At 46.6% G+C, this 25,503-nt stretch overlaps 1 protein-coding gene across 3 annotated transcripts in view; it reads left to right on the forward strand.

The window, feature by feature from the left end:
* Positions 1 to 1,248: 1,248 nt before the first annotated feature.
* B3GALT5 (beta-1,3-galactosyltransferase 5) overlaps positions 1,249 to 25,503 on the forward strand; it is a 36,257-nt gene continuing 12,002 nt past the window's right edge. The window contains exon 1 of one of the 3 annotated variants that reach the window (XM_030951949.1): positions 1,249 to 1,343. The gene's annotated coding sequence lies outside the window, so the exon portion shown is untranslated. Of the gene's footprint in view, positions 1,344 to 21,821; positions 21,879 to 22,803; positions 23,008 to 25,503 lie in introns of those variants that run through there. The other 2 variants (XM_030951957.1, XM_030951940.1) reach the window with 2 other exon arrangements.

Consider the following 25,503-nt stretch of genomic DNA (forward strand, 5'->3'; position numbering starts at 1 on the left):
AGGCCAAAGCTTCTCCTGTGCAGGTGAACAATGCCAGCTGTGCCAGCCTTTCCTGCCAGCAGAGCTGCTCCATCCCTCTGCTCATCCTGGAGCCTCCTCTGGGCTCTCTCCACCAGCTCCACATCCTTCCAAAATCATCAGCCCAAGGTGCAGCAGTGGCCAAGACCCAGGGAAATGCTCTGTCAGCAGGATGGCAGGGCTTTGCAGCCATACAAACCTGGCTGTGTTGAACAGGTTGTGCAGTCTGGTCTCAGGGAAGACCTGGGGATGTGAGAAATACAGAGAGAACAGCAGCTGGAGAGGATGAAACAGCTGCTCCATGAGGAGGCTGAGAAGACTTTTCAATTTGGAGAGGAAGCCAAGGAAGCTACAAAAAAATCATAAAGATGAATGCAGAAGAGTGAATCAGAAAATCCTGCAACACCATAATGAAAATTAGCAGACACAATGAAATTAATAGATTGGCTTGAAAGAGAAAAGAGAGAGAATGTTTTTATGGAGTGAGTCAGGAAATGTTGGAATTTGTCGTCACAGGATGTTGTGGAAGCTGACAATGTAAATGTGAAGGGATTGGGCAATGTCGGGAACAGCAGGGTCATAAATGGATACTACAGCCTGGGATGTGTCCACAACATCCCAAATCCAAGGAATCACAGATGCTGGTGACTGGGGGCAAAAGGATTTAAATATTGTTATTCCTAAATAGTTTTGCCCATTTCCACTTTCAAAGACTGAGTACCAGCTTAGGTGAGCATTTCTTACATTCCTGCAGGTAATTTCTCTTCCTGGGGGAAATTTTCCCCATCTCACCAGCAGCCAAACCAGGACACCAGTCATTCATTGCTGCAGAGGTTTTGAGCAGAAGGACTGTGGGGAGCAGGGTGGACAATATAAACACAGAGCTCTTAATCACTCTGGAAATGTGGTAAATCCAATGTGTGCTGTGCCTTGATGTATTCCCAGGCTGCCTGAGCTCCTTGTGCCTGCTGAACCACAAGTTCCACTTTTCCCTTCAGAACAAAACCCCTGAGAGTACTCAGGGCATCAGGCAGGGCTGCAGCCTTTGGGTTTGAGACAAAACCCTCCACACTTTGCCCATTCTTGTTAAGGCAGAAATACAGCAGTGATCTTCTGGACAGGGTCTAATCTGGGAAGGCTGGGAGGGAATGTGAGGAATGCTGAGCCTCCCACGTGGGAGGGACACACTGCCCTGGTCTTCAACTGGTGGCTGGGGTGAAACAGCAAACAGGATAGCAAAGATCCTGCAGCCAGCACAGAAATTTGGGATGTTCCTTGGGATCAGTGTGTGCTGGCCATCCTTCCTGCCAGGAGAAAAGGGGGCTGTGAGTATGCCACGGATAAACTGGGGCTGGCTGCTGCTCGGTGGTTTTAGCCATAATGTTAATTCTGCTTACATAAGCTTAATACTTTCTGCAGTAATTTAGTGCAACTGGGCAAAGAATCCAATCTTTTTTAAACTGCAGCTGAATGAAAATCAGTAGCACGAATTTGTGAGCTATTGGCTTCAATGCACTTGGAGGAATACTGCCTGCATGTATATATTCCTGTTTTACTGGGAGAAGGCAACTGCAGCTGGTTAGCACAGAGTACACAGCATTTCACAGGCTTCAGGAATCCATGGATGCAAAATCCTTCCAGTGCACCCCAGTTACACACAAACCAGCAGGCTGTACTTTTTTGTTTGTGTTTTTTTTTTTGGTGACACTTTGGTATGTAAAGCATTTTCCTTGGATGATTGATGCTTGAAACTTCTCGTATCCTGAAACAAGCTAAAATTAGAAAGGCTTCAAGCTATGCTTCCTACAGATCCATATATGTCATAGGATGTGGCTGTTGGCACTTTGGGATGATTGATTGTCAAGTTTCACAGGCTGCTGAAGTGTCAAAGACGTGATTTCGCGTACCATGGCAAGCAACAGAGTGGATAGGGTTAGTCAATTGTTTGTTTTGTGGGAAAATAAATATGAGATACTGCACTGAGTTGCTAATAAAGGGTTTGGAATGGCAGGTCCAGAAGGCAACTTGGGCCATGGGTGAGAGCACTTCTGAGGCCACAAACTGTGTGAGAGATTTTCTCTTAAGAAAACTCTTCGTGAAATTCATTGGAGAGAAATGAAACTGTCCAGGAGATTTGCCAGGGCAGCACCAACCCCCAGTCAGGGTTTCTGACCTCTTTTCCAGCCACCACATCTGTTCATCCACCTTCCCAGTAATAAAACTTGCTTACAGTCTTCTCTTTAATGTCAGGAGATAAGTCTGTCTGTCTGCATCCTTTGGCAGCTTTGGGAGGCTGGATATATGCTTGAGGTATCATCTGGGAAGCTGAGAACTCAAGACAGTCATTCCTTCAGGAAGCAGATTGTGAGGTTTAGGTTTGATGTCAGATATCCTGAAGGATGCTTGTTGTTCCCATCATTGCCAAGCAAGAAGCACAGGGAGGGAGCAACAATTCTCAGCTGAGACTCATCTGAATGAGTTTCTGTCTCCATTTAGCTCAGGGGGAAGGAACTCATTGGCTACTCCAGGTGCAGAGTTGGGTGACACAAATCAAGGGCACAGGAGTCCAAATTAGGTGTGGACAACCGTGGTGATGCCTTTCTGTCACTGAGAATTTGGGATCATTTAGGTTGGGAAAAGACCCTTGAGATCCCTGAATCCAACCATAAACTTAACACTGCCAACCCCACCACTAAAAAAGCCTCCTTAAGAGTCACATCTTCACTTTTAAATACCTCCAGGGATAAAACCTGCAGGTAGTACAGCTTGCTCTGCTTCTAAGCATTTTATCTGGTCTATAATTTATATTCCCCCTCTCAACCCCTCTTTTTTTTCAGGAGGACACAACCATGACCCACCCAGATCAGGGTTGTGCTGTGCTCACCCAGACAAGGGGGTGTCAGAACCCCCTCCAGCTCCTCTTTAGGGTGAGTCAGGCCAGGAAAACTGGCTGCCCACAAGTTCAGAGCTCATTAATCTCTCATACAGGGCAGTAAAACATAGAGGAGCAGTAAATATACCTGTCCTTGTTTCCTTCAGCCCACTAAATGAGCTCCCTGCTTTTAGGGAGTCAGTCAGAGTTGGGCTTCAGATATTAAACCATCAAATCTTGAAGCAATTGGGACATTCTGGAGTCTTTTATTGGGTTTACAAGGCTGAGCTTTGGCAGCAGAGGCAGGGGCTACAGGAATTAGAAGTTCCCTTTTTGGCATCTTCTCAACACAGAGGGTGTCTCCCAGCGCCTAAACACAAAGAAAGAGGGGATACACTTCATTTCTTAAAAAAAATTCAGGCAAAATATAAGAAGGTCACTGACATTTGCTTTTGTGGAACCTTTTTGTTTTAATTAAACTCCTGTAGAGGAAATGCCTTGTACAAAAAGCTCATCCAACTCACAGGAAAATAAAGACTCCTGCTGGAGTCATATTTTTTGACCAAAAGGCAGCTGTTGGGGTTTTCTTTCTGCAAGAAAGAAATAAAACTGAGAATGTCACTGAGAAATGCTTCCAGGGATAGGGCATCCAAAATTTCTCTAGGAAACACGTTCTAGTGCCTTCTACCCTAACAGGGAAAAATTGCTTCCTGGTATCCAACCTAACCCAGCCCTCTGGCACTGGGAGCCATTCCCTGTGTGCTGTCCCTGCATCCCCTGGAAATTGTCTCTCTCCAGCTTTCCTGGGGCTCCTGCAGGCCCTGCAAGGCCACCCTGAGCTCAGGCCAAAGCTTCTCCTGTGCAGGTGAACAATGCCAGCTGTGCCAGCCTTTCCTGCCAGCAGAGCTGCTCCATCCCTCTGCTCATCCTGGAGCCTCCTCTGGGCTCTCTGCAGCAGCTCCAGCTCCTCCCTGGGCTGGGGCAGCTCTGCAGGTGGGAAATCACCTGAGCAGGACACAATCCCACAGGAACACAATCCCACAGGGACACAATCCCACAGGTGATGGCCCCAAGCAAGGCAGAACTTCCCGAGTTTCTGCCACAGGCTCAGTGTCTAATTTGGAATCCCAAAACACATCCTGACAGGGCAGCACCCTGCAGGAGGCTCTGACCTTCATGTGTGCAACGTCCCCAAGCCCTGCTGCCAGCCTGGGCACTGTGGGGTGGGCTCTGTCCCTAACCCAGAGAGGCTCTGGCACCTCCTGGGGATTATCCCAGACAGGGATCGAGTGTCAGCCAGGCTCTCTGATCTTCCACTTGGAGCAGACACGATTTCCACACACCCCCCTTCAGACAGCAGGCACCAAAATGTCTGTGCTTTTAGCTCTTCCTCTTAGAGCTCTTCCTCTCTCCAAGAGGGTGATGCTGAGGTTTGGAACAGGAACAGTCAAGCAAAGATCACCACGGGTTAAAAATGAGAACAGGAGTGTTCACTTGCTAAGGACATTCAGCACAGGCTGAATTCACTTTTTCCAGGTGTCTCTGGCACACTACAGGTCCTGCACACCCAGTATTTGCTGTCCCTCCTTGTTTTTTAACATCCCATGTTCCTCCTGACACTTGCACATCTGCCAAAGAGATGCTATTGCCCCTTCCTCTGGAATAAGCTTCTTCCCCAGCTTTATGCTTTCTCTGTTCCTGAGTATGAAATAACTTTCATTATCCACCATTTTTGGGAATTTTCAATTTGGAAATGTTGCTGCTCTACACCAACCAAGGTTCTGTTGCCTCCTCTCATAAACTGGACAGTGCCAGACTTGGATAACTGGAATTTCTTCTCCCCAGTCTCTTCAGTGTGGGTTGAACCTTTTTGGTCAGGATTAAAGCACTTCACAGGACCTGCCCCAAAGGAGGTGCCAGGGCAGTGCTTTGCAGTGTGACCAGATATCCCCTTTACTCCTGAAAATAACTCCTTGGGACAGTGACTCATCACATTCCTCTTTGCCACGGCTGCATCACATTACAGCTCCCCACAGCCTGGAGACAAACCTGTGCACACAAAATTCTGCCTCCTGGGCCAAGCCTAGAAAGACAGGATCCCAGTTTCTAGCAGAAATTCTTATTAGCCCCCAAAGCAAGTGATGCTGGGACTCCACGCCTCCAAATTTTATCTGCTATCTGTACTTGGGGATCCTTCTTTCTTTCTGGGATGCTGTCCTGTTTTCCTCCACTCTGGCAATGCTCCTCAGCTCCCTGCCAGTTCTCATTTCTTTGGCACAGGCAGCCTGAGCTGGGGCTGGTGTTAAACACAGTCCCAGGACCCATCCTTGGAGGTTTTCCCTCCCTCCTCCTTCCCCACAGCCTCCCCAGTGCTGGGGATCAGGGGGAATGTCCTCCCCACAGCACAGCTGTGACTCCCTGTGGATGGATTTAGAATCATCAGACAGGCTCATATAACACAATCTTTCAAGCTTTTCACAACTGTGTCTATGTGCTAGTGAAAGAAAATTAATTGTTGTTTTATTATGAAGGGTCTAACACTGTTAACATTTGTTAATATATCACTGATTGCAGTGGATGTGGCATTAGTTTGTTGTCTTGGTTTGGAAAGCCAGGAGTCTGCTAAGGAAGGCAGGAGCCTCCCCTGAAACGGAAAATGTGAACCCTCTCCCCCCCTCTAATTGCTATAAATTTTAAATTAAGGGGCTCTCAGGCAAAAAACATGGGAGCAGGAAATAACAGTTCTTTAATAGGGAAAGGAAAAATAAAAGGATAAAATAAACAATGCAGTAAACCAAAACAACACTGACAGAGTCAGAACACAAGCTGACACCCTGTGGGTCAGGGTGCTGGCAGCAGTCCCACTGGAATTGTGGCTCAGCCCTCCTGCAGTGTCAGGGGTGGTTCTGCTGGAACAGGGATCCTGGAGAAAGGTGCAGTCTCTGCCTCTGATGATCCAGTGGAAGAGGCAGCTGCTGTTCCTCTGGGCAATCCAGTGCAGAAGCTGTGCTGGTGTTCCAGAATCTCCAGATTATATCCAGGTAGGAATGCTTGGCTCCTCCCTCTGGGCTCACATCTCCCAATGGGATGCTGCAGTTCTTATCAGCCATGCAGTGACATTCAATGGCTGTTATCAGCAATGTCCCCTCCTGAGGGGGGAGTGATTGTGATCACTCAGAGAGAGATAAGGCAAACTGCCCACTCGACAAAAGACAGCTGCCATACAGATGGTAATAGAATACATCTTGCCTTGTAGACTGGAACGTTTGTTTACTTAGCTAACACCTAGCTTGATCTGTTTCAATGCCATTGCTGAAGCCAGCTGGGGTAAAAACAAACCTGCTGAAGATTTTTTCAGCAGCATTCCAAGGCATGAAATCACTTTTACAGTTTTCATCATTATGATGAGCAGATCTTGTTTTCCTATGTTTTTTCTTGAAAAATACTCTTTTTTTTTCTTAAAAATACTCACTGTAATAATACTTAATACTTAAAAAATACTCTGTTTTTTCTTAAAAATACTCACTATAATAAGACCTACTGCTTTGTCAGTAGGTGTTTTTGTAGTGAGTATTTCAGTGTTACATGGGCTACTTTCAAGGCTTGATGGAATGCTCTGCTAACCAGACAAGTGTTATTACACAAACCATTGTTCTATTCGTCCTCACTTTTCTACTTCTTTACATCATTTTTTTGCTGACCAATCTCATGGCTACTGCTTAGCTCCAATCCCAGTTCTGCTGTCTCTGAGACCTGCCTTTTGCAGCTTTCCCAAAACCCTCTGATTTTATAGATTCCCACAACTCCCCACCCAAATTCTGGCCCTCCAGGAGCTGCTTCCTCCACCTCCTGTATTTGTCTCTGGATTGGCCACACTGAAAACTCCCCCAAACCAGCCTGAGGCTGGCCAGAAGCTGAATATAATTTTCTTACAGTGGTTTATCTGATTAAGGCCACACAGACACCAGTATCCAACCCATTTCAACTGGGTGCACCAGGACCCATCATTAAAACCCAGCAAGATTCAAATGCAGATGGAAAAGTACTGGAGGCCACAGGAAGCCAATATTCCTGCTCCATCACTGGCTCCTGGAATCACTCCTGTGCAGTGCCATGCCAAAACTGTCACCTCCTTGGCCAGAGGGGGGCTGGAAGAGAATGTGACTGTTTGTCTTATTTATTTATTTGGAGCCCATTGTGGACATGCTTCACTTTTGTTAGAATAAAATATTAAACAAACAAAAAAATCCTGCCATGGCAGGGGGTGAGGGAAACACAGGCTGGGCATTAGGGAAGAAGGCAGCTCCTGTGCTTGGTGCTGCAGATTGTATCAGGGTAATGTGATTTTGAAGGCTCAGGCTGGCAACAGGCAGGCTCAGCGCTGCTCAGCACAGGGCTCCAGCTCACCTGCAGCCCCTGCTGGGCCCCACCAGAGCAGGGCACTGCAAACTGGAGCTGACAGGACAATGGCATCCAGCCAGGATCCCATCCTGGAGCTCAGCAGAGCAGAAAGCGCCAGGCTTTGATCCCAGCCCCACAGCTCAGGGTCAGGATCCCACAGCCACCCTCACCCTCTGTCTGTGCACTCTGAGCTCTGGTGTGTCCCGGTATCTGTCTTGGAATCACAGAACCATTTAGGTTGGAAAAGGCCTTTAAGATCATCAAGACCAACCATTCCCCCAGCGCACCAAGGCCACCACTGTCCCATGTCCCCAAGTGCCCCATCTGCATGGCTTTTAAATCCCTGCAGGGATGGACACTCCAGCACTGTCCTGGGCAGCTCATCCCAATGCTCAACAACCCTTTCCTTGCATAATTTTTTCCTCATATCCCATCTAAACTTCCCTTAGTGTAACTTGAGGCCCTTTTTCCTCCCCTCCCCTCCCCTTTCCTTTCTTTCCTTTCCTTGAAATTTCCTTTCCTTGAAATTTCCTTGAAATTTCCTTTCCCTTTCTTTAAATTTCCTTTCCTTGAAGTTTCCTTTACTTGAAATTTCCTTGAAATTTCCCCTTTCCTTTCCTTTTTCCTTTCCCCTTTCCTTTTTCCTTTTTCCTTTCCTTTCCTTTTTCCTTTCCTTTTTCCTTTCCTTTTTCCTTTCCTTTTTCCTTTCCTTTCTTCCCCTTTCCCCTTTCTCCTTTCCCAGAGCTTTCCTGAAGATTTCCTGGAACTTTCCTGGAACTTTCCTGGAACTTTCCTTTCCTGTCCCTTGCTACCCAGGAGCAGAGCCTGACTCCCACCTGGCCCCACTCTCCCGTTAGGGATTTATGGAGAGGCAGAAGATCCCTTCTTTTGTTTCTCTTTGATCCACTGAGCTCCACGCTGGTGCTACACAGTTAAGGAGAGAAAAAAAACCCAAAACCAAACCAAAACAAAACAAAAAAACCTCGTTCTTCTAGGTTCTTGCATTGTTTTGTGCCTCCAGGTTCTTCTTCTGGGGCTATGTTCATCTGAGGGTTGCACTGATGGGGAAGGAGAGGTGCTAACAGTTTTTTTCCACGCCTCTCAGCAAACCATAGAATCACAGAATCATTGAGGTTGGAAGAGACTCCCAAAATTATCCAGTCTCACTATCAACTCAGAGCCACCAAAATCACCCCTGAACCACATCCCCAGGTGCCACATTGAGACCCTTGAACAATTCCAGAGCTGGCAGCTCCACCACCCCCCTGGGCAGCTCATTCCAATGCCTGACCACTCTTCCAGGGAAAAAAGCTTTTTTATTATATCTAATCTGAACTGCCCTGGGCACAACTTGAGGCCATTTCCTCCCATTCTTTCACTTAGCAATCATTTTTCATGTTTAAGAAATGCCGTTCATGTGAAGTCACCTGGCAAGGAAGCCCCCAGAAATAAATCTATAAACACTCAGCTGGACACTGCTCGTGTGTAAATCTATAAACTGCTCCAAGCTGGACACCTTGGAGCTCATGTTTCGTGGGGCAGAGTGGAAGAGAGATGAAGTAAAACACAAAAGCTGTGCCCACCCTGGCTGCAAGAAGACCTGAATTCTGTAAGGGGGCAAGGGAGCAAAGATTGCAGCTCTTCAGCTTGGTGTTTGAGCAGGGTCTGCTCCACCAGCCATTTATTTCATTTATTTAGTGACTCTTAAATATTCTCAGGGTGTCCCCCTGTGCAAGGTGAGGGATGCAAGCACCAGCCCAGGGTGCAGATGAGGGAGATCCTCTCCAGAACCAGACACCCTTCACAGAGGGGATATTGGTCACCACAACCCCAGGGAGCTCCAGGCTGGGCAGAGGGGCTGTAAAAGGCCCTGGGGGTGCTGCTGACAGGGGCTGGACACAAGCCCAGGGGTGCCCAGGGGGGCAAGAGGCCCCTGGCAGCTGGGCTGGGTGAGGAATTGTGTGTGCAGCAGGAGCAGGGCAGGGATTGTCCCTCTGTGCTGGCTCTGAGAGCCCCTCCAGGGCTGGGTGCAGTTCTGGCTGGTGCCTTGTGCAGGCTGCCCCAGAGCAGAGGCTGGGCAGAGCTAAAGAATGAAGCAGGGATTTATTCAAAGCATCTCCTCCATGGATGCACCTTGGGCAGCACCAGAGCCCAGCCAGGGCTGCACCCAAGATGAACCAAAATGGCCCCAAAATGCACGGCCGGGCACGGGGTCTGTCCCTGGGATCAGTTCTGCTCCATTTGCACCTTGCAGTTCATTGTCCCATTCCAGCTTTAGCCCAGGCAGTCCCACCCTGCTTGTTTTTCTCTCTGCAGCCCACGGTGTTTGTGCTCCTGGGCTGAGATTTGGATCATTTGTCCTTGGTGCCCAGCTGGAGCAGGAATTGTTTTGTCTCCCTGCTCTGTGCACAGAGCTCACCATCCCATAATATGAAGCCCAGACCCACACATTAAATAGCAGCACAGAATGTGCAATATAGAAAAGAATATAAGTATTTTATATATGCAGTATATAAAAAATATAAACCCTGAGGCATCATGGCTCCTGCAGGAGAGCCCTGGAGGGGCTGGAGCGTGTCCAGGGCAGGGAATGGAGCTGGGAAGGGGCTGGAGCCCCAGGAGGGGCTGAGGGAGCTGGGAAGGGGCTGAGGCTGGAGCAAAGGAGGCTCAGGGGCCCTTGTGGCTCTGCACAAGTCCCTGCCAGGAGGGCACAGCCGGGGGGGTCGGGCTCTGCTCCCAGGGCACAGGGACAGGAGCAGAGGGAACGGCCTCAGGCTGGGCCAGGGCAGGCTCAGCTGGGACAGCAGCAGCAATTTGCCCATGGAAAGGGAGCTCAAGCCATGGAACAGATTTAGCAATCTCTCTGGTTTACAGGTGATATAACAAAACCCATTTTTCTGCTCCTCATACCATGAGATGGAAGCAGGAGTTGCTCAGGGAGGGATCTGGCGTGGTTGGATGTGGTGGTGTTCACAGGGATCTCAGGATGAGGGAAGAGATGAGAATCTTGACTCCATGTTTCAGAAGGCTGATTTATTATTTTACGATATACATTATATTAAAAGAAAATTATATACTAAAACCATACTAAAGAATAGAAGAAAGGATTTCATCAGAAGTTTTGAAAGGAATAGAAAGGAAATGATAATAAAATCTTGTGGCTGACCAGAGAGTCTGAGCCAGCTGACTGTGATTGGCCATTCATTAGAAACAACCACATGAGACCAATCACAGATGCACCTGTTGCATTCCACAGCAGCAGATAATCATTGTTTACATTTTGTTCCTGAGGCCTCTCAGCTTCTCAGGAGGAAAAATCCTAAGGAAAGGATTTTTCAGAAAATGTGTCTGTAACAACATCCCCTGCTCCAGCCTGGATGCTCACCCAAGATCCCTGCCCCAGGTACCTGACAAACCCTCAGAAACACAGGAAAAAAGTCAGAATATGACCACAGAGTAGACGTGAGGTGTGAGTTAAACAGCCAGGAAATCATGGAGAAGATGAACATGTGCTTGACCAATACCCACCTGAAATAAAAAGCTCAATCCAAAACTCAACACAGAAAAAAAAGTTGGTTTTTTAATGTATAACTATTTAAAAAGCATTGATAAGTATTCATGGAGTCAGGGTATTACTCAGTTTACAAAACCACTGCAAAAAATGCTTTGAGGGAACAGAAAATTGTGTGGTAGAGCAAATGGATGAAGAACTGTACTGACAACCATGGTTTCCCCTAAAAAAACAGGGGAAAAGAGTTATAATTTTATTTCTGATGCTGACATGGCAATATGTTATAGATCAGTTCCAGAAAAAAAGAAATAAATAAGAATATAAATATAAATAGTATAAATGTAAATAAGAATATAAATAAGAAATAAATGTTCAGCAAGTGGCATTTTTTCCTTTTGTGAAAAACACGTTTCACTCCTTGGAATTCATCTTGAAACAGAGTAGAAACGTTTCAAAGAGTCACAATATCAAAAATATTTCATTTCTGCTGAGCTTTCAGGAGAACTTTTTTGAATTTCCAACTTCTTTGAAGGCAATATTGTATCACATTTCCTTTACATCCCATTTCATACCAATGCTGTGCCCAGCAGCAGATAAACTCGTGATCAGCTGGATTTGGAGCTTTCTGCTCTACACAGGGCTCTGCAGGACATGTGCAAGGCAGGGTGGGCTTTATTTTTTAAATTTGGAAGCTTTGGTATACTTAGTTTCAACCCAAATGACTTGAAACTTCCTTCCTGACAAGCCCTTGTTTTGAAGCAGATCAAAAAATATTCCACTTGGACACCCTCCCCTTGGCTTTCACTCTCTTGCTGGCCCAGAAGAGGAAGAGGCTGATAATAAATAAAAAAGAAATAATAATAAAAGCACATTAAACTCAGCAGCTCAGAAGGATCCATTTGTCAGAGCCATAACTGAGTGAACATTTTCTGGCACTTCAATCAGGCTCCATCTCGTGCCCTGCACCGGATAAAGGAGCTCAGATCAGTCAGGGCTGGGAAAACATCGGAGGCAGATAAGGCTGGGAGGGAAGCAGTGGGAGTTTGGTTAAATCCCGGGTTTAAGTCTTTGTTTCCCGGGCTCACATCCTTGGCTGGGTGTTGTCCTTCCCTCAGGGGTTAAGGGGACAGAGCTCTGCCCTTTCCCCAGGGGAGGCTGCAGGTTCCCTGCTCCCAGAGAGGGTCCCAGGCATGGATGCAGATCCTGGAGCAGATCCCAATGCCTGGGCTCCATCCTTGGAACCTGCACAGCTCCAGGGTGACCCTGACCTTCCCTGGGCTTTTCATGACTGCTCACTACTGACCCTTTCCCTTTCCCTTTTTCATTTTTTCCCTTTTTCACTTTTTGCCATTCACTTTTTTCTTTTTTTCCTTTATCTTTTTCCTTTTTTACCCTTTCCATTTTTCCCTTTCCTTTTTTCCTTTTTATCCCTTCCCTTTTCCCTTTTTTCTTTTCCCTTTCCTTTTTTTTTCCATTTTCCCTTTCTTTTTCCCCCAATCTCTAATTTCCCTTTTCCCCTTTCCCTTTATCTCTTTCCCTTTCTATTTTCCCCTTTATCTCTTTCCCTTTTCATTTCCCCTTTCCCTTTTCCCTTCCCACTTTTTCCTTCCCCTTTTTTCCTTCCCCTTTTCCCCTCTCCCTCTTCCCCTTTCCCTTTTTCCCTTCTTACCCTTTCCATTATTCCCTTTCCTTTTTTTCCTTTTCCCTTCCTCCCCCTTTCCCTTATTCCTTTTCTGTTTCCTTTTTTCCATTTTCCCTTTCTTTTTTTTCCAATTTCCCCTTTCCCTTTATCCCTTTCCCCCTTTTTCCTTTCCCTTTTCCCCTTCCCTCTTCCCCTTTCCCTTTTTCCCTTTCCATTTTTCCTTTTTCTTTTTTCCTTTTCCCTTTCCCACCTTTCCCTCTTTTTCCATTTTCCCCTTTCCTTTTTCCTTTCCTTTTTCCCCATCCCCTTTCCCCCTTTCCATTCCCTTTCCCTCTTATTTTCCCTTTTTCTTTTTTTTCCTTCAAAATGAGCCAACAGAGCAAAAAACCACAAACACACAGAAACCCTTCACAACCTTCCACTTAATTGTGCAGTGGGCAGGGACCAAATAAATTAATCTGCTTTCCTTATTCCTTCAGGCAGAAGCCCTGGAGCGTGTGATTGGATTCCCATCACTGCTGGGGCAGAGCTCTGTGCCTGCTGGCAGAGAGGGCAGCTCTGGGGGGCTCAGGGGGTCACAGTCCCTGCATGTTGGATTAAGCCCTTTCCTGACCCAGAGAGGCATTTTAAAAACTTTCATTCTGTTTTTTAGTTTCATTTGGAGGGTGAGATAATGCAGGTGTTACAATTCACGTTATCACAATCAGAAGCCAACTATTTCCTGATTACAATACACTGTCAGTTTTTGCTACACCATGCTGCAAATGCCTTAATAATAATAATAATAATAATAATAATCCTAAATAATAATATAAATAATATACTATTATATAAATAATAAACAATACATGATATATAAATAATATATAATAATAAATCTATAAAATAAATAAATAAATCAATAAATAATAAATCTAAAATTTCTCCTTGTGGGTCTTTACTACAATGCATCTTTCATAGTTCTATTCCTCTAAGGTATCCAGTCTTTTTTTGTAAGGCCATTCTTTGAAACTTGTTTTTAGTTCATACTATCTTTTAACAATGTCTGTCTTATTCTGTGATATTTTTAAGGCAGTATATTTTATTTTAAGGTTTATAGAGAGATGCATACTATGTGAGCCCTCTGTCAGGTTTTGAGGAATTTTCTCCAAATCAATTTCCCACACCTGCAGAATGGACAGAATCACACAGCTATGCCAAAGGCTCCTTCCAGGAGAGCTGCAGGCAGTGAGGGTGAGGTTGTGCTGCACTTTTCTGGCCACCCCAGCATTTCATAACCTGCACTGCTTATTGGAACAGGCCACCTGCCTGAGTTAAAGCCTGAATGGCTCCAAGCCAAATTCCTCAGTGCAACAGGAGGGATGTGGGAAGGGCTGGGGGCACTGGAGAGCACCAGTGCCATGCTGTCACAGATTCACAGAATTCACAAAATTCACAAAATTCACAGAATCACTGGGTTGGAAGAGACCTTCAAGCCCATCGAGTCCAGCCCAGCCCCAGCAGCTCAACTGAACCCTGGCCCCCAGTGCCACATCCAGGCTTTGTTAAACACACCCAGGGATGGGGACTGCACCACCTCCCCAGGCAGCCATTCCAGAACTTTCTCACTCTTGCTGCAAAAACCTTTTCCCTGATGTTATAAATTGGCAGTGAGAATTTAAGATCCTTATCCAATTAGGACCACCAGATGCCAATTAGAGCCAATTATAAATTTATTAATTGAGCAAGCAATAGCAAGCGAGTACAGCGCTGGGTTGGCTGCCACTGTGACCAGCAGTTTGCTGGTCAGTCCATCGGTCTTTTATCCCTTCGGTGTTCTTCTGGTGGGTGTATTCTGTGTCAGGTGTTGCAGGATGGGTCTTGCTCCACCTTCTCGGTGGTCTTGTTCCTCTTTTCGGTGGCCGTGTTGCGAAAGGTTTCTTACTCCATCCCTCGTGGACCTGCTGGACTTGACTATATATGGTTATGTGTCGTAGACATCCTTTTCACTAAAATCCTTTCTTTAGGATTTTTTCCTTCTGGGAAGCTGAGGTTCCACAAACAAAAGGTAAACAATAATTATCTGCTGCTGTGGCATGCAACAGCGTGACCCGTGATTGGTCTGGTGTGGATGTTTTGGTTCAGTGACCAGTCACAGCAGAGCTGGCTCTCGCAGTCTGTCAAGGCCAGCTCATGTGTTATCATTCTTCTTTGCTTTTCTTAGCTTAGCTTAGCAGCTTCTGGAACCTCTCCTTTGCTTTTCTTTTTAGTATAGTATAGTATATGTATATATCATAACATAATAAATCAAACCTTCTTATCATGGAGTCAGATCTACGTCTCTTCCATCACCCCAAAAACCCTTGTGACAGCTGTCACAGTTATGTATCCTTTGGTTATACAATATACTTTTGCTGAGTTTGTAATAGCCTCACTATATTTTTGCAAGCCTCAGCAATATTCCAATTAGCGTAAGCAAAGCATGATTGTGAAACATTGTCTTTTTAGCCTTGCGGTTTCGCGGTTTCCTACTTCAGCAACTGAGCTCATGTCTTGCAACAGTTTCTAGCTATTTGAAATATTTCTTTAATCTTTTAATGTTGGTTTGATGAACAAATCTCAATTTTAACCTGTAACACCTGATATCCAACCTGTATTTCCCTTGGTGCTCTGCCAGGTGCTGGCCTCGTGCTGGAGGAGGGATGGGGAAGTGAAGGGAAGGGTTAATGGGATTCAGGCCCTGGAAAGCAGCACAGGACAGTGATGGGATCAGCTGAGAGGGCTCAGCCCAGCCAACGGGATGAGGAGGAGCTGCCTGCTCCATGTAGGTCATGGCTGAGGCCAAAGCTCTGAGCCCTGGCCAGTGTGAGGCCGTGGGGATGAGGATGAGGATGAGGATGGGCTGAAACCCACAGAGCCCTGGCTGCCCACCCTGAGCCCATCTTCAGAGGGCAGGGAGAGCTGAAAGCCCTGCAGAACCACGGTTCACTCTGCTCTTTGAGGTGCTGAGGTGGCTTTGGCATCCTCAGGGAGGATTTTGGGAAGAAATCCTTCCCTGTGAGGGTGGCAGGCCCTGGCACAGGGTGCCCACAGCAGCTGGGGCTGCCCCTGGATCCCTGGCAGTGCCCAAGGCCAGGTTGGACACTGGGGCTTGGAGCAGCCTGGGACAGTGGGAGGTGTCCCTGCCATGGCAGGGGTGGCACTGGATGATCTCTAAGGTCCCTTCCAACCCATTCTGGGATTCCATGACCTTATCAATGCACCCAAATATCTTAAAGGCAGCTGCCAAGGGGATGGAGCCAGACTTTTCAGTGGTGCCCAGCAGCAGGACAAGGCAAAAACAGCAACACACAAAGTTTCATCTGAATATGAAGGAAAACTTTGCTGTGGGGGTGACAAAGCATTGGAAGGGCTGCTCAGGGAGGCTGAGGAGTTTCCTTCTCTAGAGGTGCTCAAAACCTGCCTGGACATGATTCTGTCAGCAGGAAAAACCTTTCTGTGCTGTGAGGGATGGAAGCAGGACTGGAGGCAGCCCCAGGAGTGCTGATGGGCACAGGAGTCAGCTCTACACAACACTGGCTGCCCACTTACCTGTTAACTGCTGATGCTGAGAGCTATTTGGGCCTTGCTTGCACAAGTTGCAGTCGAATTTTACATATTTTGGTCTCATTAAGTGAGCACTGTTCCAACCCCCTCCCCGTGGCAGAGGCGCTGTTATAAAATCAGGGAATTTAAGTCATGCAGAGGGAGGTACCTGGTGTGTCTTGTCTACCAAAGGCGTGGGTTTAGAACCACAGAATCACAGAATGGTTTGGGTTGGAGGGGACCTTAAAATTAATCTCATTCCATCTCCTTCCATGTGCAGGGACATCTTCCTTTATCCCAGATTGCTCCAAGCCCATCCAACCTGGCCTTGGACACTTCCAGACATTGGGCAGCCACAGCTGCTCTGGGCAAAACCTGTTAATTTTACATCAGAAGAATTATAATCCTGTAAATCTGAAGGTAGAAACCATTTTGCTGCCTCACAAGTAGGTTTTATTGGCGACAATTTTCCTCATATTAGATTGATCTACACTGCTGTTGTGTCTTTGTAACATGAACTGCACCCATTGAAGGCCTGAGGGTGTTATTTCAACAAAACTCCTCCTCCTGACTGAAAGAAATCTATAGATTTCTGTAGAAAAATCTTGAAGAGCTCTGCATGAAAATTTGGTTTGATTTTGCATTAGAGTGAATATCCTTAAAACTTCCAGTGCAGTCTGGCAGTGAAGCCATCAAAACATCCCATTGCTACAGCAAGTGGCAGGGTGTAAATCAGTGATGACCCTCTTCATCTGCAGGAGCTCCTGTGCCTGCCCCCACAGAGAAACCCAAGGACACAGCTCCTGCTCACATTTTTCATCCTGGTGAAAAAGCAAAATGTAGCAAACCTCAAGCCTGTGGCATTCACATGCTCTGAACAGACAGACATAATTCTCTCTCCCAGGTTTTTTCCTGGAGGAGCACAGAGAGAAGAAGGGGGCCCAGCAGAATTGCAAATGCAGTCTTCTTTTAATTTTTATCATAATAAGAATTAATATGAATTATATTTTATAACAATAAGAATTGATTCAGAATTAATAAGAACCATATGATATAATAAGAAATTAATTGTATGAATTACACAATTATTAGGTAATAAGAATTATATTATATTAATAATTATATTAATTATATTATTAGATAATATTACTATATCTAATATATATTATATAATAATTGTTACATTATATATATAATTACAATATATTATAGTTAATTATAAAAAGAATTATTAATTAAAATAATTAATAATATATAATCATAGATATAAGATATACTATCTAAGATATAATTATAATATATATTATACAATATATAATAAATATTATAGAATAATATAAATTATACAATATATAATTATAATACAACATTATAATTATAATTATTAATAAATTATAATTATAATTGTAATTCACATTATATAATCTTATAAATAATACAATTAATTGTTATATAATATACTCTATATATATAATTATATTATATCACTTAATATTAAAATTGAATAAATAATAAATTAAAATAAATGAATTAATATTAAATAAATATTGAATAATTATATTAATGAGAATTATATTTTATTATAAAAATAAGTAATTATATTAATGATATAATTGTTATATATGATAATGATATAATTATAATTATTATATATGATAATATTATTATAATGATATATTAATTTTGTTATAATAAGAAGGGTGAATTGTAGCCAGAGCTCTCTTTATAGAGAACAGGCAGGAACAACTTCCCAAGGATATTTCCTGGGAATTGCAGCGAGGAACCTCAGAGAAGAAGAGAAGAAGAGAAAACAGTTGTTATCTCTATTCGCTGCTCCTGTTGTTTTGCACATGTGGAATGTGTTCTGGAGATTGTTTACCTGAAGGGATTTGTCCATTGGATTCTGCTGAGGATTGTTTTGTTTCCTTGGCCAGTTGGGTCAAAGCTGTGTCCTGGCTGTCTCAGACAGTCATGGGTTTTTCTTTAGAATTTATCTTTGTATAGTATCTCTTTAATATAGTACAGTATTCATGTAGTATAGTCAAGTTTTAATAAAGCAATTGTTCAGCCTCCTGAATCAATGGAGTCAGGTGCCAATCATTCCCCATGGGGGAATCACCTGATGCTACCACACAAGCCCAGCCAGGCAATGCCATCTTTTGGGGGGTGTTTGCAGCCTGACCTTATCCCTGCCCGCCTCAGGCTCTGACAAACACAGGTGTGGAAATATTTACTGTCCCTTAGCCAGGCCATGTCCAGCCAGACTTGTCAGACGAGGTGACAACACAGAGCCACCAATGCAAGCAGCGACTCAGGGCGCTGCTCTTCCGCTTGGAGAATGGATGGCAGCGCTGGGGGGCTGAGTCTGCGGCTGAGTGTGGCTTGGAAGGCAGAAACACCCCTTGGTTCAAGCAGAATTTTGAGTTTTATGGGGTTTTTTTAGCCTGGAGAAAAGGAGGCTCAGCGGGGACCTTGTCACTCTCTGTGACTCCCTGACAGGAGGGCACAGCCTGGTGGGCTCTGCTCCCAAGTGACAGGACAAGAGGGAATGGCCTCAAGCTTTGCCAGGGGAGGGTCAGGTTGGACATCAGCCAGGATTTCTTCACTGAAAGGGTGATTAAACATTGGGAGGTTTGGAGTCCCCATCCCTGGAGGTATCCAAGAATTCCTGGAGGTGGCACTCAGAGCTCTGGGCTGGGGACAAGGTGGGGACAAGGCACAGCTGGGACTGGGATGGCGTTTCCAACTTTAATGACTCTGTGAATATCCTGCTCCATGAGCCCCACCTCCTCCTCATCCTCTGAACAGCATCCACGCTCTCTTCTTTTTTTTTTTTTTTAATTTGATCTGGCCTCTTTTGATGACTAAGGGAACAGCAAGATTACAGTTTAGTATATAATTTTCATTTGATGTGACAGGTTAAAGCTATGTGCATTTAGAGCAGCCTTAGATTATTTTAGTTCAGTTGCAACACTGATTTAGGCCCTGACTCACTCTTTGAGGCCTGATTTCATGTAGATATATGTTGCCTTAAATTTACTGCTGGTGAAATGCAGGCACATGTGTATGCATTACTCTGATTACTGAGATGCTGGGGTAGGGGTGGACTCACACAGCAAACAGTCCTGAATCAGAGGCAGAGGGGAGCAGATTGTGCTTGTTGGGTGGGTTCTTTCCCCCCAGAACGAAGGTAGATATTCCAGAGTTTATTTTCTGTCCCCTTGTGCCCCTCCCAGACCCTGGGCTGTGTAATCTGCCCCTGCAGTGAGTGCTCTGAGTGCCCTGGAGCTGACAGCTGGGCAGCCTAAACACCGTGGAGAATTTAGAATTTAGCAAATTGCTAAAACTCACAGAGCAGCCTGGGAGCAGTGACCTGGGGGGTGGCTGGCTTGGCTGGAGGGAGTGGAAAATGCTTTGTGTGGATTGGCAATTCTCCCCCTCTACAGTGCCCTGGGAGCCCCCCCTGCAGTGCTCAGTGCTGCATCCAGCTCTGGGTGCCCAGCACAAGGAAAGCCTGGAGCTGTTGGAATGAGTCTGGAGCAGGGACTCGAGGATGAGGGGCTGGAACAGCTTGTCAGAGCCCAGGACATCCCTCTGGCTGCCCTGGAGGACTCCAGACCCTGGCAGGGGGCTCAGAGACCTTGGCACAGAGTCAGAGACACCTGTGCCTTTGATTTTAGCCCATGGAAACAATTCCCAACTGTGTGTGAGGAGTTACAAGCCACAAGAGTTTGAGTAGAATGACAGTGAATTTGCCACAGGGTGAAAAAGTAGAATTTTGGTGTTTTTAGAATGGGGGTTCAAAAGGCAAGATGAAGGAATCTGGGCGTATCCTCTCCTCCTCCTCCTCCTTTCTTCTTCTTCTTTCTTCTTCTTTTTATTTCTTCTTCTTTTTCTTTCTTCTTCTTTTCTTCTTTCTTCTTCTTCTTCTTCTTCCTTCTTCTTCTTCTTCTTCTTCCTTCTTCTTCTTCTTCTTCTTCTTTCTTCTTCTTCTTCTTTCTTCTTCTTCTTTCTTCTTTTTATTTCTTCTTATTTTCTTCTTTCTTCTTCTTTTCTTCTTCTTCCTCTTCTTCTTCTTTCTTCTTCTTTCTTCTTCTTTCTTCTTCTTTCTTCTTCTTTCTTCTTCTTTCTTCTTCTTCTTCTTCTTCTTCTTCTTCTTCTTTCTTCTTCTCCTTTCTTCTTCTTCTTCTTCTTGTCCTCCATCTTCTGCTTTGATGGTGGCACTTTTGGATTGGTTTAAAGTAGAGACAGATTGTCTAGCACAGGTGATAGGTATTGGAGAATTATTGTAAATAAAGTGCACTTTGTTCTTAGTATGAAAAGCTAACTCTGCCCCAAGGCAGTCAGTGTGCCTCAACCCAACCTGCTGGACAGACCTCAGCAGGTCAGAGCAAGAATGTGATAGATAAGAGAAAATAAACAACCTTGAAAACCAGAGCTGAGGGATCTCATCTTCTTCTTCAGTCGTGGGGCTGGGGAAAAACTCTTTAATGCCTCGGGAGCCATTTCAGCAGCACCAAACCCAGCAACACCTCTGCTACAGAGCCAGGCTGGGAGAGCTGGCCCTGCTCAGCCTGGAGGACAAGAGAATTCAGGGAGACCTTTGAGCCCCTCTCAGTTAATGCTTTACAGGAGAGTTGCAGAGGGGCTTTTCCTGAGAGCATGGAGTGACAGGACCAAGGGGAATGGCCTTGAGGTGAAGCAGGACAGCTCAGAATAGATATGAGAAATAAATTGTTCCCTGTGAGGGTGGGCAGGCCCTGGCACAGGGTGCCCAGAGCAGCTGGGGCTGCCCCCTGGATCCCTGGCAGTGCCCAAGGCCAGGTTGGACACTGGGGCTGGGAGCAGCCTGGGACAGTGGAAGGTGTCCCTGCCATGGCAGGGGGTGGAGCTGGATGAGCTGTAAGGTCTTTTCCAACCCAAACCATTCTGTGATTCCATGATTCTCATTTTAGGGCTGCTCTGATGGCAGCCAGTGAGCTGTGATGCTCAGCAGCAATGTGGGCAGAGGTTGAGGCCCCAGCCCCAGCACTGCGCTCCTGTTTTCCATAGGAAAATGCCCAAACCTTGCTCATTTCCAGGTGGAGGGCAGATAATTTGCATGCAGAAGCTTTTGTGTGCTCAGTAGCTGTCGGACTTTGTAGGTCAGGCTGTGACAAAGGAAGTGTTAGCACTTTCCCAAAACTAAAGCACGGTTTTTTTAGGAACTTGGAGTACAAAGGAGAGAGTCATGCATGCAGAGGGAGGCACAGGCATTCTCAGGTGCCTTAGCTAATGCTTCCTCATTGTAGGAAACTAAAGCTACCCGGGAGTGGTTTTCTGAATAATTAAAAAAAAAAAAAAAAAAGCTTTTGGGGCAGTCCTTTCTGCAGCAAATCTGGAAGTGGATCTGGACCTCTCCTCTCACTCGTGTTTCTCCTGCAGAGTACACACAGCAAAAACAGCGTTTTGTGTTTCTCCTTAAGCACATCTCTCCATCTCCAGCCTTGGAGTGGAGGGGGAGGAGAAAGGGAGCTGCCAGCAGCTCGCAGTGATTGATTTGTCTCGTGTTTTCTTGTGCTGCGCTCTAACAACCTGTTTCAAAGGAAAAAAAAAAAAAAGACAACGACAATGACAAATCAAAGCGAATATTTTCTCGCTAGAAATTCCAAATGCCCTGGATCGTCCCTGGGTATTCTGCTATTAAATGTGAGGCATTATCCACAACGTTTGTCTGGGAGGTTTTGGGTTTTTTGTTTTTTAATTTTTTTTTTTGCTGTAGCTTGCAGCGTTTAGAAGAGCAATGTCTTTCCCCCGGAGCCATTTGCTTCAATAATTGTTGTGCCGCGAAGCTGCCGCTGGTTGCTGTCACCAGGGGACAGCTCATAAAGGTACAAGCAGCTCTCCACGTGCTCCAACTATTGGAATTGGCGCTGGGAAGGGATCGGGTGTCCTGCCTGGACTCGTACCCTGAAGCAAAGGTTTGGCGCTGAGGGCTGTCCTGAGCCTGGACAGCCCCAGGATCAGGCGGACAGAGGGGTCAGGGATGCTGTCCTGAGCCCAGGTCGGGGTCAGGCGAACAGGGGGGTCAGGGATGCTGTCTTGAGCCCTGATAGCCTGGGGATCAAGCAGACAGGGGGGTCAGGGATGATGTCCTGAGCCCAGGTCGGGGATCAAGCAGACAGGGGGGTCAGGGGTGCTGTCCTGAGCCCGGACAGCCCGGGGCTCCAGGTTCAGAGATGCTGTCCTGAGCCCAGGTCGGGGTCAGGCGAACAGGGGTCAGGGATGCTGTCCTGAGCCCGGACAGCCCGGGGCTCCAGGTTCAGGGATGCCCAGCCCGGGGATCGGGCAGACAGGGGGTCCAGGGCAGGCGCTCAGGGATGCTCTCACCCCGGGGCGCGCCCAGGGTGAGGTTTGCTCCCCTCGCTTTCCCGTTTCCCCGGTGCGGTGGTTTTGCGTTTGGATGTCATTCCCCAGCGGGAAGAACCCCTCGGAGGGTGCCTCAGTGCGGGCTTTGGAGCAGAGGGGGATTTCTGTCCCTCTGAGCACACCCAGGCTGTGCTGTCGGTCACTGGGAGCGCCCGGCCGAACTTTCCCAGCGCCGGGAGGAGCCGCCGCTGCTCTCATTTCCATCTCCAGCTCCTGGCAGGACGCTGCTTCCCCCCTCCCACCCAAAACACCTCAAATAAACCCATCCACAGCCCGCTCCTAACCTGGAGCAGAGGTTCAGTGGGTCTCTACCCGCGGCAGGGAGGGAGGGAGGGAGGGAGGGAGGGAAGCGGCAGCAGGGAGTTCAGGTTACCGCTGCCGCATCCCCGCCTTCCTCCGCTTCTGCCTCCGGAGCCGGGCCGAGGATGAGCCCCTCGCTGGGCACAGCGGGGCTCTGGGGTGACAGGGGCACAGCCGGGCAGCTGTAGCCCCGCAGATCCCGCAGATCCCGCCGGGAAGAGCCGCAGCCGCCGGAGGATGCGCTGCGGTCGCCCGGGCTGAGGAGGCGCCGCTTCCCTCGGCCGGCTGCAGGTAGGAGCGGGAACAGGGACTCCCTTCTCTCCCTTCTCTTCTCCCTTCTACCATCCCTTCTTCTCTCCCTTCTTCTCTTCCCTTCTCCTCTCCCTTCTTCTTTCCCTTCTTCTCCCTTCTTCTCTCCCTTCTCTCCTTTCTCTCTTTTATCTCGTTTCTTCTCTCCCTTCTTCTCTTCCCTTCTTCTCTCCTTTCTCTCCTTTCTCTCCTTTCTCTCCCTTCTCCTCTCCCTTCTCCTCTCCCTTCCTTCTCTCCCTTCCTCTCTCCCCTCTTCTCTCCCTTCTCTCCTTTTTCTCCCTTCTTCTCTCCCTCCTTTCTTCTCTCCCTCCTTCTCTCCCTCCTTCTCTCCCTCCTTTCCCTCCCTCCTTCTCTCCCCTCTTCTCTCCCTCCTTCTTTCTTCTCTCCCTCCTTTCTCTCCCTTCTCCTCTCCCTTCTTCTCTCCCTTGTCTCCCTTGTCTCCCTTCCCTCCCTTCCCTCCCTTCTCTCCCTTCTCTCCCTTTTCCCCCTCCATCCCTGGATGTGCCCTCGGAGCCATCCCTCCGACTTTCCCAAACTCTCCTGGTGGGTGGCAGAGGGAGAGCAGAGGGGGCTGCAGGTGTGACCCTGCTGGAAACCGGGATCCAAATCCAGACCTGCCTATCCAGGGGTGTCCCCAGCTCTGGGCTGCCCTGTCCTTCCTCTGGTAAAAAGGATGTTGTGCGCTGATTTGGGGGTGAAAATGGGGTCACGAGTAATCTGACTTGCCGGATTTTATGGGTGTTTTACATGGGGAAATATTTTGGCAGCCCCACATAAAGACCAGGATCAGTTAAGACAAAGTCAGGGCAGTGTTCTCCTCGCTGTCCTGCTGGGATAAAATGCTGAAAACCAGGATATCCACAAGGCACAGGTAAGTAATTACAAACACAGCCACTGGCCCTGATCCCACAAACATTTCTGTGTATAATCAGCACTTTTAAAGCCAAGTAGTTATTGACGAAGGATTTGCCAGCATGAGGGCCCCACGGTTGGATTTGTGTTCCTTTGCCCAGGAAGATTTTTTCCTCCCAAAGTACCAGACTTGATGCTTGAACAGGCACGTGAATGCAAAGACTTAGTTCAACTGTTAGGGAAGTATAAAGTTCCAAACACCAAAAAATGATTGTGCCAAGAGGCAGAATGAAACAAAAGGGCAAAGCAGGAGCACCAGGCTCACCTGCTCCAAGTGCTCCCCCAGCTTAAAATAGGGGAAAAAAACCATTTGTAATGTAACATCTTACAGTGGTTCTCATCCTACATCAGGACTGAGCTGCAGTCAAAGATTTAGGAGCGGTATTGGAATATCTTCATTGGCAATTTTTCCCATTTTGAATGTTTTTTTTTTTAAACTTGCATAATTATCACTTCTCTTCAGTGCTATTTTACTTCTTCCTTCATGTATCTTGAGACTGTTTCCAAGGAAGAAGAGCAAGTTCCTCATTCTATCTGAAATAACCATTTTCAATTTTATTTCTCTTTTGCATTAAGAGGAGGAAAAACAACCAGCAGCAGTACTACTCGTAAAAGAGGGTGCAATAAATAATTTGGTTTGGGGGCACAGAATTTGTTTGAGAACTGGACTTTTGGAGTCCTGGCAGAGACAATAAGAGCCTAAGGAAGAAATTTCCTCATTACTTTGTTTATGAAGATACAAGGAATGTGAGCTGGGTTTTATTCCTGCTCAGTACAGTGAAGCACATGGGTTTACACAGGGTCAGGTTGCTCTGATTCATCCCTTGTTGGACAATTGCTTATCTGTGCTGAGATCTGGGCTTTGGAATAGAGCAAGTAGGATAAAATTGCTGATTCATGAGGCCATTCTGAAATAAGTTAAATATGCCCATTAGCATCAGGGATAAAAGGAACATGGTGGTGTTGTAGGAAGAGAGGAAGCATTAGGAGAAGAGTCTATTAGCATTGGAGAGAAATCCAGAGAGGGATGGTTGGCACTCAGCAGGTGAAGGGAGGACAGACAGGAGGAGGAGGAGAAGGCTTTTAGGCTGAAGCAGGTGGAACAAGCCAAAAGTGTCCAAATGTGCTCCTGAAAAGGACACAAAGCACCTGCAGTGGGGGCTGGACTGCACTGGGTGTCCCTGCATTGATGGTCTGAGCTCTCCAAAGGAGCCTCCAGCCCTCCCTGCAGCATCTCCTCCACCCTGCATAAAGGATCTGGCCTTCAGAATACCCAAACTGAACATTTTTGTGCGTGTTTAAGGGCCAGGATGCATCCAGAGAATTTTGCAGGTGCCTTGGGAAAGCAAGCTGATATTTTAAAATAGCAGCAAGCTTCCTTAGCTTGGCTAAAGTCCCTGGGAATATATATTTCTTTTTGACTCCTCAGTTGCAGCACTTATTGCCTGTGACATTACCAGAGCAGTGGCACATCCTGCCAAACTGTTTCACTTTGAGTCACTCCAAGGCACAAAAACTTTTTGCTGGTTTTGGGAGCAAAATTGCATTTAGGTCTGAGGATGCTTT

Source organism: Camarhynchus parvulus, chromosome 1, assembly GCF_901933205.1.
Source record: "Camarhynchus parvulus chromosome 1, STF_HiC, whole genome shotgun sequence".
Lineage (NCBI taxonomy): Eukaryota > Metazoa > Chordata > Aves > Passeriformes > Thraupidae > Camarhynchus > Camarhynchus parvulus.